The sequence below is a fragment of the Balaenoptera borealis genome, assembly GCF_965194805.1.
Source record: "Balaenoptera borealis genome assembly, chromosome: 19".
Classification (NCBI taxonomy): domain Eukaryota; kingdom Metazoa; phylum Chordata; class Mammalia; order Artiodactyla; family Balaenopteridae; genus Balaenoptera; species Balaenoptera borealis.
The window spans coordinates 11,869,902-11,882,134 of record NC_138878.1 but is presented as its reverse complement, the minus strand read 5'-3'; the positions used below and the strand labels follow the sequence as shown (position 1 = coordinate 11,882,134).

At 49.9% G+C, this 12,233-nt stretch overlaps 1 protein-coding gene across 3 annotated transcripts in view; it reads right to left on the bottom strand.

Annotated features, from left to right (window-relative positions):
* FA2H (fatty acid 2-hydroxylase) overlaps positions 1 to 12,233 on the bottom strand; it is a 55,234-nt gene that overhangs the window by 24,892 nt on the left and 18,109 nt on the right. The gene's annotated exons all lie outside the window — the stretch shown is intronic.

The following is a 12,233-nucleotide window of genomic DNA, read 5'->3' as shown; positions in this document are numbered from 1 at the left end:
CTTACCAATGGGGGGGGGGGTGTCCTCTGAGTCCCTGTGACTAAAGGAAGCTGTGGTGGCCATGGAGAAGGGGCCCTTGGAACCTGGATATTGGCAAGAACCCAAGAAGAGTGTTTGAGCAACCAGTTGGGGTTTCTGTTGCTATGATTCTTACATTTTTTGCTTCCAAATGAACCAAGAGAACTTGATGGTGACAGTGATGCTGTCATTTTCTGGGAAAACACATATGTAACCCAAGTAAAAGCGGGCTTTCATGGTCCTGTCTTGGTCTGGGTATCTCAGTATTTTTGTCTTTGTCACCATGCTAATACCTGAATTCTTCTAAAAAGCAACTCTGATGATCTCTTGAGGATGGAGTGGATTTTATAGTATTTCATACAAGGAAACTCCCTAAGTATCAAATATAAATGTCATATAAGAATCTTGTCCCTTCTAATTCTGTTCTACACTTGAAATACCTCCGAACGCCTCCAATCATGGACCTATTGGTTCTCCCTCCCTCCTGGATAGTTCTTTTCTCCTGGTCACCCCAAGTCCTTTCTTAAGTAGGGTGATCTAATCCTTCTCTGCACCTCCAACCCCTCTCATTCACTACAACTCCATCCATCTCTCTCCACAAAAGGCTTGTCTTGGGGTCCACCCATCCCAAGCAGGGAAGTGGTTATCACTCGAATTAGCATTTGATGTTTTTGTCTGCGCTACACTTTTCAGACATCCCCGAGTGGCAGACACAGACCTGTTTGGGGCACATGCATCTAAACAACCACTGGAAGCAGAAGAAATGGTCATTACTTTCCAGCACTGGGCACAGAGCACTCGTGTATCCAGCCCGTGCTTCTGGTCACCTAAGGCTGGGCTGCTTTCCGAGAGTTCGAGTCCTTGGGAAAGTCTCCCTTCTGCTCAGCTGGCTGCCTCAGTTTCCAGGGACCACTCCTGGCTCTTCCCCTCTAGGACTGTACAGGCTCTTTTTCACCTGGCAGCTTATACATACATGAGGACCACTGCCATCTGCTTTTCCACAAGACCTCCTTAGGACATAACAGGGTCTCTAAGCATAATGATTGGTTCCTGCTCCTCTTCCAAGGTGGGTGTGATGGGACCAGGCCAGAACCCAGCAGGGCTCATGCCTCCCCCACATGGAACATCCTATTTCAGCCCATGGGAACTGAGCTCCCATTGGCACTTTGACCTCCATCTTTTGCGGCTCATTCACTTAGCTTATGGCCACCTGAAGCTTTTTTCATGGACTGCTGCTGCTGGTGTGGTGTGGAGAGCTTGTGTGGCCCAGGAGGCAAGCTGGACCTGCAGACTCACTGTGATGAACACTGGGATGCCCGGAGTAGTGATGAACAGAAGGGTAGAAGGCGGTGGAAACCAGAGAAACCCTAAGAAATGGGATGGTCAAAAAAAAAAAAGAAATGGGATCATCGAGGGGAGTTTGTGGGGACGGAAGCCCTGGTTCCATATCCGCCTCCTCTTCAGGGGCTAGTGGTCTCAGTGAAGTATCACTATGGTCCCCTGCCTCTTCCCTTAATTCTTCCCTCCTACAAGGATCTGATCCACACCCACTGCTGTCACCCACTCATCCACAGACATACGTGTTTGAACATCTGCAACGTGCCAATCACACATCAGCTCAGAAGACTCTGCAACGTCTCTCTAACACTGGTCCTGCTCCTTGCTCCGGGAGTACGTTTCCAACAGCTGACATTATAGTCTGACCCTCTGACCACATTCCTAAGAGTGAACACACTATCTTCCTCTGTAGGTCGGCTTATCCTTGACTTTCTTGTATTTAACGTCTTTCCCCTGTATTTCCAAGCTCTTCTTCTGTCACGCCTTTGAATTAACCCTAATTTTTCCCTCTCACCGGTAGGGACGACTTGCCATTTTCTAAACATGCCTCACGTTTTTCTTCTCAAATGTCATCCTATCTAGCATGATGACAACGGTTAATATTCACGAAGGCTTACCATGTGCCCAGCCCTTTCATCTTCATAACAACCATATGAAGGAGGCATGATTATTATTCCCACTTGACAGATGAGAGGGCCAAGGCATGAAGGAGCCCCACAGCTAATGAGGGGTAGAGCCGCAGTTGGGCTCCAGAATATTCTCTTGACCACCATGTACTTCTTCCCTAACCATTCTAGCCAGAAATGAGCTCTTCATTTTCCAACTTTAAAAAAAGTCACACTTTCCATGTGTCCCACTGCCTCAGTTGGTATTTACAATTTCCTGCCTCTTATTGTTTTTGCATGTTTGGGCCATGATCTTGTTTGTCCAATGGTGGACAAACAATAGATTCTAACAGGCCAGGAAACTACTGTTTCCTCTCCTCAAGTTACCTAGGGTGGGCTCTTGAAAATATTACATCTCCACTCATACTTCTTGAGTGGATCATGTTTCAGTGTTGGCTCTTTGCAGCACAGCCACGATCCCCTGACACTCCAGACCCCTGAGATGTGGCAGGAACCTCAGGGGATCCTGGCTGTGCTGCTCGGGGTGGAGCCCTGAAACTCTGCCAGGCTCATGCTCCTTGGAAATATATAAAGAATGGGGGGTGAGCACATCTGCTTGGAAGAGAGAGGTCGCCCAGGACACTGAACACACCATCTTAGAATGCCACCCCGGGCTGGGTGGGGTGGTGCCCAGACACAAGGGTCAAATTCCAATAATCTGGGCCATATATTCTCAGTGCCCTTTGGCCAAGTCCATAGGATAGGCATGAGCAGAACTGAAAGTACATTAGTCTGACATGAAATTACCAGCATCTTATTTTGCCAAATAAAAATATTTAAAAAGGGATTTCCTTGGTGGTGCAGTGGTTGGGAATCCGCCTGCCAATGCAGGGGACACAGGTTCAAGCCCTGGTCCGGGGAGATCCCACATGCCGCGGAGCAACTAAGCCCGTGCGCCACAACTACCGAGTCTGTGCTCTAGAGCCCGTGAGCCACAACTACTGAGCCCATGCGCCACAACTACTGAAGCCTGTAGCCCGTGCTTTGCAACTGCAATAAGAGAAGCCGCCGCAATGAGAAGCCCACGCACTGCAATGAAGGGTAGCCCCCGCTCGCCTCAACTAGAGAAAGCCCGCGCGCAGCAACGAAGACCCAGCGCAGCCAAAAAAAAAGAGTAAATAAAATAAATAAATGAAAAAAACATATATTAAAAAAATATTTAAAAAATTATCAGCAGCAGCATTTCATAAATGAAAGAAATAGGTAGGAAACACATGCTTGCAGAATAAAAGGCAGTTCTTCCCAAGGAAGGGCATTTGGCAAATTTACAAGGGGATCAAAAAAAAAAAAGGTTCCATTTAAAAATATTTATTAATGCAGAAGAAATTAAAACCTAAATTTTGTTTTGTGAGCATTAATTGTATGTCATTGTTTTCTTGGTTCATGGTGGTCGGTGTGGGTCTCTAGTCTCTGTGTAACCGGAAGTAGATCAAATGCTCTCTTTGTTCCAGTTCCAAGGTTTTCTTAACAAATTACTAAAAATCCAGTTTCACAGAGGGATGTTGGCTGAAAATGAAAACAGAACTTTCAAGGGTTTTTTTTGTTGTTGCTGTTGTCGTTCAGCTGGAAATACTCCGGGTGGAATGAGGGAAATGGAGGGAGGATCCCCGTGGCTCTCTGCCTCTTTCCTGAGAGCCAGGAGGAAGGGGAGCGGCTCCTGCCCAGCACCGGGCTCACCAGCTTGCTTCCCCAGCCCTGAGCAGTCACGGACTCTCCCAGGACGCTGCCCTTGAATCCTGCACCAGCGCCTGTCTGAGGGCTGGCACGGGCCGTGCGCTGCCATGGAGGGTGGGGAAAGGAGAGGAAGAAGGGACGGGAGAAGGCTGTTTCCTCCTGCCACCCCAGCGAATCACAACTTGAGGGTCCTGGAACCACCAGGCAGTCATGTCGTGGGTGATAGGCTTTTGGCCAGTAGATCGCAGACTGACAACAGAACCAAGGTGCTTTCTGGGTGGCCTCTTCGGGACCACAGCCCTCCATGGCAGGAGCCCAGGCTTATTAACCACAAGATTGTACACAGCTCCAATACGGGAGGAGATTTCAAGGAGAACCACAGCAAGCAGCACATGGGCGCTGCCAGGAGCAGAAATGCCCTCAGGTACAAGAAGTGTCCTCTAGTGCGTCTTTTACTGACTCTTTTTCTAGAGTCTAATTGTGAGTTTTCAAAAGGTCTCCCATTCCCACTCGGGGGCTGCTCCCATCCGAACCGGGGCAGGGGGGCGGGGGTTCCAGGAACCGAGTCCTGCTGGGAGCCGCCACACCACACACACTGATCTGGGCCATGGTTTCCAGACTTCCCTGCTCCGTGTTTACTTTATGGTTGAGCTGGGCTCACCCTTGAATTCCATGGGCAAACACCATCTATGAATCAGAAGTGTGTAAAGGTCATTCCTAGGGACTAGGGTACAACTCAGACTCTAAAAGACTTTTTAAAAAAAAGTTTCTTGGAAACTTCCACAATGCATTATTTAAAAGACTCTCCTGATCCTGGAAGCAAGCCTGAAAACCAAAAACCTTTAAAAACCAAAAAGCAGCGGCAAGTGAAGGATACATGTACTCTTTTCCAGGTTTTGGAAATTGTTCTGGGTCCTGCCTTCAGATTGCATTAGCTGCAGACTTTGGGGAAGGGAAGTGAGTAATTCTGTAGTCAGACTCACAATGGCTTTCACAAGAATAATCAGCCCAAGTGTTGATGGATGTGGCTTGACATGCGGCGTCCAACCCACCTGCGTCAGATGACAGCTTTCCTAGAGGGTCTACCCGAGGGACACAAGATTGTCCCAGGGTAGCAAGAATGGAGCTGAAGACCCACCCCTCCTCTTGAGCCCTGCTGACCTTTCCATCCTGGGAAGGCAGGCAGGAGACCTGGCTAGAAGCGCATTTTATGGTCAGGCCCAAGGCTGTCTGAGCCTAGCAAAGTATGGATAGCTCAGGGGCTGAAAGCATCTTGCTTTCCTATGCATTTCCCTGTGATTGCCTCCCAAGCCAGAATGCAAGCTCCATGAGGGTAGAGACCCTGCTGCCTTGCTCACTGCTCTGTCCCTGGCAGCTGGCACGGGGTCAGCACCTGAATACGTGCTGAATGGTATATTTGAGTAGATGGTGGCCTGTTTAGGGTCTGGGGGCCCAGGCAGGCAGGATGCCTACTTGAGGGGAGAAGGTCAATGTGCCCTGCTAAGGAGACTAGGTAGGCGGGCACTGCCCACTCTGAGCTGGGAACCACTGGACATGCTGGGCAATATGGGGGAGGAGGTGAGGAGGGCATTTTGATCTCCTTAGATCCTCCCAGCCACAGTCCAAGGCTGCAGGGAAAGAAGCCAATAAAACAGCAGCACCAGCCCTATTTTCTCCCAGTACAGTGCCAGTTCCCGGCTGCTAATGAATCAAGATGTCCTCTCAGGTCAGCCCAAGCCACTGCTCTTGTCTCATGGAGATGGTCCTGCTGACACCACCGCCCCCTCTCCTGGGCTCCCTCGGCCGCCACCTCCTCTCTCACACTGCCCTCGGACCCGAACTCACAGAGGACCCAGGAGTTGTCCCCTGCCAGCTTGCTGAGGTTCCAGCCAGTTCCCCCAACATGCCTGTCTCTCAGGGAGGCAGCCCTCGGGGGAAGAATCCGGGTCCAACCATCTATTCCAGACCCTGAAGATTCAGCTTTAATAAAGAGACAAAGTTCTAGACCAGCCTCCCTCATTGACTTGCTTTGTGACCTGAGGATCTTCCTCTTGGAACAAGAAGTGCTTCTCTCTGGCAAAGGCACCCCAAGTTCCTGCTCTGGCCTCAGAAGGTGGGCAGGTGCCTTCGATGAATGAAGCAGGCAGAGTGTGGTTCATAATACAGACTCATTTTGTTTGCGGACTAAACACGTAGGAATATTTTTTAAATTTTTTTCTTGTGATGAGAACTTTTTTTAAAATTTTATTTTTATTTATTTATTTTTGGCTGTGTTGGGTCTTCGTTGCTGCACATGGGCTTTCTCTAGTTGTGGCGAGCAGGGGCTACTCTTTGTTGTGGTGCACGGGCTTCTCATTGCGGTGGCTTCTCTTGCTGTGGAACACAGGCTCTAGGTCCACAGGCTTCAGGAGTTGTGGCTCGCAGGCTCAGTAGTTGTGGCTCACGGGCTTAGTTGCTCTGCGGCATGTGGGATCTTCCCAGACCAAGGATCGAACCCATTTCCCCTGCATTGGTGGATTCTTAACCACTGTGCCACCAGGGAAGTCCCCGCGAACTTTTTTTTTTTAATTTTATTTTTATTTATTTATTTTTGGCTAAATACATAGGAATATTCTTTACTTCTATGAGGAAAGATGCTCACTCTCCTTTTTCTTAAAACACGAGGCACCAAGAAACAAAAGACAAGCAAAAACATGAGGAGCCCTTTTGCTAGAGACAGCAGTACAGAGAAAAAAAGAAATGCAACACGTGCAGTAATCTATGGTCATTGTCGTGGGGTCTTGGCATGGGGGAGGCTGTGGGGGATGGAGGGGACTGCAGCAAACTGGAGGGGGTCACACCCCGTGGAAAGGGGGCAGCCCCGACTGAGGTTCAGGTCAGGTGAGGATGGGGCCCAGGGTTGTCAGACCTTCCGACTTCTAAGAAAAACTGGAAAAGTAGATTTCTCTGTGAAATCTCCAGATTTCAAAATTTGACTCCTGTTTAAAACAAACACACGATGTGGGCCAAACCAACCTGCCTGAATACAAACACAGCCCTTGGTTCGCCAGTTTGAAAAGCCCGGGTGAGCTGCAGCCCTCCTGCCCCCGGGAAAGCCTCAGAGAAGGATGGGCGTGGACAGGCAAGAGCAAGGGTGTTGTCCTCCTGTTCCCACAACAGGGAATCCACGGGGAGCCCACATGCACCCACCCAGCTGTACCAACGCCCTGAGTGGGTTGGTGACAGGCGGGCAGCACTTGAGGACCAGAGCCCCAGCAAGGCTCAACGAAGGGCAACCCGGGCCTCTTTCTCCCTCCAGGCTAGCCGAGAGGAGGCAGGGTGTCAGGAAGCAGAAGTGGGTGGTGGATGCGGATTTTTACTGGCGCTCTTCCCCGTCACGGTGTCTGGAAAGGAGACAAATCCGTGAGGGTGAGGGGATCGCAGCGGAGACGCAGCTCTGCACCAAGGACGTTCCCTCCAGGGAGGGTTGACTTGATCCTCCCCATGCCCACCCCACCTCTAATAAATTCCTATGTTGATGTCCTAACCCCGAGTCCATCAGAACGTGACCTTATTTGGAACTAGGGTCACTGCAGGTGTGATTAGTTAAGGTGAAGTGATTAGGGTGGGCCCTAATCCAATGTGGCTGGTGCCCCTATAAAGAGGTGAAATTTGGAAACAGACACACACACTGAGAACACCATGTGAAGAGGGAGGCGGAGATCAGGGTGAAGCAGCTGCAAGTGCCAAACCGCCAAAGATTGCCAACAAAGTACCAGGAGCTAGGGAGAGGCCTGGGACAGAGTCTCTCCCACAGCCCTCACTAGGAACCAAGCCTGCCACACCTTGGTCTCAGACTGCTAGCCTTCAGAACTGTGACACGTAAATTTCTGTTGCCTAAGCCACCCAGGTTGTGGGACTTTGTTATGGCAGCACTAGCAAACGAATCCAAGATGAACCAGTTTCCCCTGGGTTTGCCTCAGGGCCACAGAAGGAGAAGGAATCCAACCAGGAACGAGAACAAATGATGGAGGCGTCCAAGGAGATGTGGAGACAAGATCTGAGGAAGCGGCAGAAACCAGGGTCTTGCAATCAGCACAGCCTTCCTGCCAGGCCCTTGGTGGCAGCCCACACAGATGGCACTGCACTGGGAGGGGTAGGCATTCGAGTACAGCAAGTCCCCTACGTATGAAACTTCAAGTTGCGAACTTTCAAAGATGCGAACGTGTGTTCTGTCAATGTCAGGCGTGAGTGAAATTGCAGCTTGCCCTCCGTCTCCTGTTGCTGGCGATCCTTCAGCTCTACCATCTCCCACCTCCTCTCCCTCCTCCAGTCAGTGACTCTTCTTGCCTGTTCCCTCGATGCCAGCCCCTGTATGCCACCTGTTGTACTGCACTACTGTACTTTACTTTTCAAGGTACTGTACTGCAAGATTAAAAATGTTGTCGTGGGGCTTCCCTGGTGGCGCAGTGGTTGAGAATCTGCCTGCCAATGCAGGGGACACGGGTTCGAGCCCTGGTTTGGAAAGATCCCACATGCCGCGGAGCAACTAGGCCCGTGAGCCACAATTACTGAGCCTGCGCGTCTGGAGCCTGTGCTCCGCAACAAGAGAGGCCGCGATAATGAGAGGCCCGCACACCACAATGAAGAGTGGCCCCCACTTGCCACAACTAGAGAAAGCCCTCACACAGAAACGAAGACCCAACACAGCCATAAATAAATAAATAAATAAATAAATAAATAAATAAATAAATAAACCCAAAGTTAAAAAAAAAAGTTCTTTATTTTTTGTGTTTATTTTTTATGTATTATCTGTGTGAAAAGTATTATAAACCTATTATAGTAAATACTATATAGCCAATTGTGTTAGCTGGGTACCTACCTAACTTTGTTGGACTCATGAACAAATTGGACTTATGAACGTGCGCTTGGAACGGAACTCGTTCGTATGTAGGGGACTTACTATACCTCCTTCCCCAGCCCACCGTTCCCTGTCTAGCAGCCAGGGGTGGCCTTGCTCCCCTTCTTCAGGGCCTGGGAAGTCACTCCCCAGCACCTGGAAGCACTGTGTTGGGGAGGCAGGCTGAACGGGGCGGGGGGGTCCAGTGTACCGCGACCCCCTTTAGCACAAACCTTGGCCTACTTGGCGATCCCCACCCCCTACCCAGCCACGAGGCTTCTGGGACAGCTGCGCCACCTCCACGGTGAGTGCCATTACCACCACGTTGCACGTGTGGCCAACATCTCATCGGGATCAACACAATTCTTCCTGAGGACGTGTTCCCTGGATGAGGGAAATGGAGGCACAGACAGACCAAGTCACTGATTCAAGGACTCGCAAACAGTTGCTGGGAGAGCCAGCCAGGAATCCACTTCCAGGGCTGTCCCTGCCGAGGTCCTTCCCACGTCCTCTTCTATCCCCTCTGGGAGGACTCACCGGGATGCTCCAAGCCCCTGCCCTGAGCCCCCAAGCCCCTCTCTAGTGCCCCAGACCATCCCCAGAGAGGGTTTGCTTGGATGGTGCATGAGGGGGAGAGAAAAGAGAAGAACAACAAAAAGCCTGCCCTCTGCATGGCAAACAAACAAGCCGACTGCAGAGGCGGTGAAAGGAGGCTGTGTGCAGCGGGGCGGGGGCTGCAGGAGGCGGGGGAGCCGGCATAAAGGAATGTTGTTTGGGAAAGCCGGGGCTGGGCACCGAGGGACAGACAGATGGCCTTTTATCCCATGGCCTGGGTTCGGCCTGAAAACCCTTCTTCTGAAATGAGAGGGTGCCCCAGGCCGTGTCCAGCTGCCCCCCCCGCACCCCACGGAGGCCCAGAGGCCCATGTGTCTCAGGATACCTGGGTCGCACGTGGCCCAGGCAGGCCCTGGAAGGAGGAGGACAGTAACCACGCCAAGAGGCTTCCTTGGGGAGAAGCCAGTGTTAACAAGCCCACCCCCAGGCCCCCCGGGGAGCAGCCTCTCTGGAGCTGGTTGTCTTCTGCAGCCAGAAACATGGGGCGAAAATGAAGGCGGCAGGACCTGCTTGCTTCCGTCTCCAATAAGCTGCTGTGCGATGAGGTCCAAATCAGAAGCCAGGCCCAGCCAGGTCCTGTGGCCTATCCAAGCCTTAAAACATTTAAAATAAACCCCTGACGTGCACAAAACCCAAACCAAAACAAAATCCATGCCTGGCAAATGACAAGCCACAGAACTCCCAAAGCACACGCACGTCCCACTCGCCCAGTCACTGCAAGGCAGCTAGCTCTGCCAGCCACTCTCCCCGTATTCATGGTAGGCAGATGAAAGGAAAAGAGGAAATGAGTAGGAATAGGAAACTTGCACCTGAGGTGTGCCCCACGCCTCTTTCTCGGAAGACGTGGGGATGTGGACAAGACATTCCGAGCCTCCTGGGTCCTTGACGTCAGTTTGCTGTGGACCCAGCATTGCTCTTACTCATGAAATGAGCCCCCTTGGATGACATCACCAGCAACCTTGTCACCAGAAGCAGGAGCCAGCATAGGTGGGCATTCCAAGACATCAGAAAAGGGGGCCAGTGGATTGAAAATAGTAAATTACCACTCAAAACTCGCCAAAGCACCCCACAAGCTTTCAGGCTACTAACTTGATTCTCTACCAAATCCTGCCATGGACCATCTGTATCCAGGTAGATCCCTTCTGCTCTAGCCTCTAACCTTAGATGAGGGCACCATTTCCAGGAAGTCACCAAGAGTCAAGCGGACACAGTTTTTTCCCAATGAAAGCCTAACTCAGGGATTTGGAACAGCCCGAGGGGAAAATTCCATCTGGGAGCCTGGGCTGGGGAGGTTGACCTGGGCATGGTCAGGGGGGGACCAGGGAAGCTCTCTGAGGCTCACCTCCTTGGTCCTGCCTTACAAAACCCTGCCTCGCCTGCAGTGGTAGGATGGGTGGGACCAGAGCTTCAACTCTGATGAGCAGCGTCAGCAACTGCAGGAAATGAGCTCCTCAAGGTTTAGCCTTTTGCAGATTCCACGGGACATTTCTAGACTGTGGTCTCTCAAGTCTCAGACCTCAAGGCACCTCAGGTGGGCTTACAGAATGTGCTATCCACAGGGAAGACACACTTAAGCCATCTAAAATATATTATCTCCTGACTGACCCAACTTCTATAAAAAAAACAATTTCAGATGTAACACTCCGTCTGTAAGGATTAATCTCAAAAATACTATTTTGCTGTTTTATTAAAGGAGAAACAAGACCATTGATTTACAAATAACCTCATATATCACTATTCCAGAGACAAGATTCCTAAATGTGGCTTTTATAATCTAATAATTTAAGAAACAAAAATACTGTTGTTCTCCTTTGTTTACAAAAAATGGCAAATGATTATATTGCCAGGAACAATAAAAGTCATTGAACTGTTTTGTAAACAAAACAATAAAAACAACAACAAAAAACAACCTTATACCCACTACTTCTTTTTACTTATTCAAGCAATTTCCCCCTCTTCCTGCTCAGGCATGGAATCTTCTCCCATTTGTAGCTGAGGATGTTTGATGTTCAAGAGGTTGACTGGCTCACCTCCAGGGACACAGTTAGTTCAAGAACACAAGACTGTTGAACTCTAAACCTGTCTTCTTTTCCACCCTCATTTATCCTGACAACTTCCAAATCCACTGCACATTTCTCAAACTAGCCAAGTCTGCACAGTGAGCCCTAGAACTGGTACCGCCTCATGAGTAACAGCCTACACTCCACGTTTTATGCTCATGTGTTTATACTCATCACTCTAATGATGCTCAGCTCCAGGGGATGATGTCCTTGATCAGCCTCACGGCAACTTGTCCTCCTGGGTGGCCAGTGCCTCTCTGACATGGCCGCATGTCAGGGACATCACTGAATACATGATCTGGTGTGATCATGTAGAGAGAGAGCACGAAGGAGCTACTTGAGAAGGATGCAGGGACACCAGCTTTCTGGCCCCGAATCACCAGATTAGGATGCCACTGTCCTAGAGAGAAATGCCTTTGTGACTCTGGGCCACAGCTCAGACCAACGCTTTTTTGCCCAAGAGAACTTTCTGCAATGATGGGAATGTTCTAGATCTGTCGTGTCCAATACAGTAGTCACTAGCCACATGTGTCTACTGAGCACTTGAAATGTAGTTAGTGTGACTGAGGAACTGCATTTTTATTTATTTAATTTAAAATTAAATTGCCACATGTGCCTAGTGGCTACCATATTGGACACCAGAGTTCTGGACTCATATATTCAACTACTATTTGAAATCTCTACCTGGGTGTTTCCTGGGCATCTCAAACCTAATAGGGTCCTAGTGAACTTTAATTGCCCCATCCCAAACCAGGGACCCCCATCCCAGTATTCATCATTCCACAAATCAAACCACCTAATTGCTCAGGTCAAAACCTTGATGTCACCCTCAACTCCTCTCTTTCCCTCACTCCCAATGTTTAATCCCTCAAGAAGACATTTCCAATTTCTATCTACTTCTTTCTGTCCCAATGGCCTCCCAGTCCAGGCCACCTCTTTTTGTCATCTGGACAACAGTGATGGCCTCTTAGCTCTCTTCCTGTT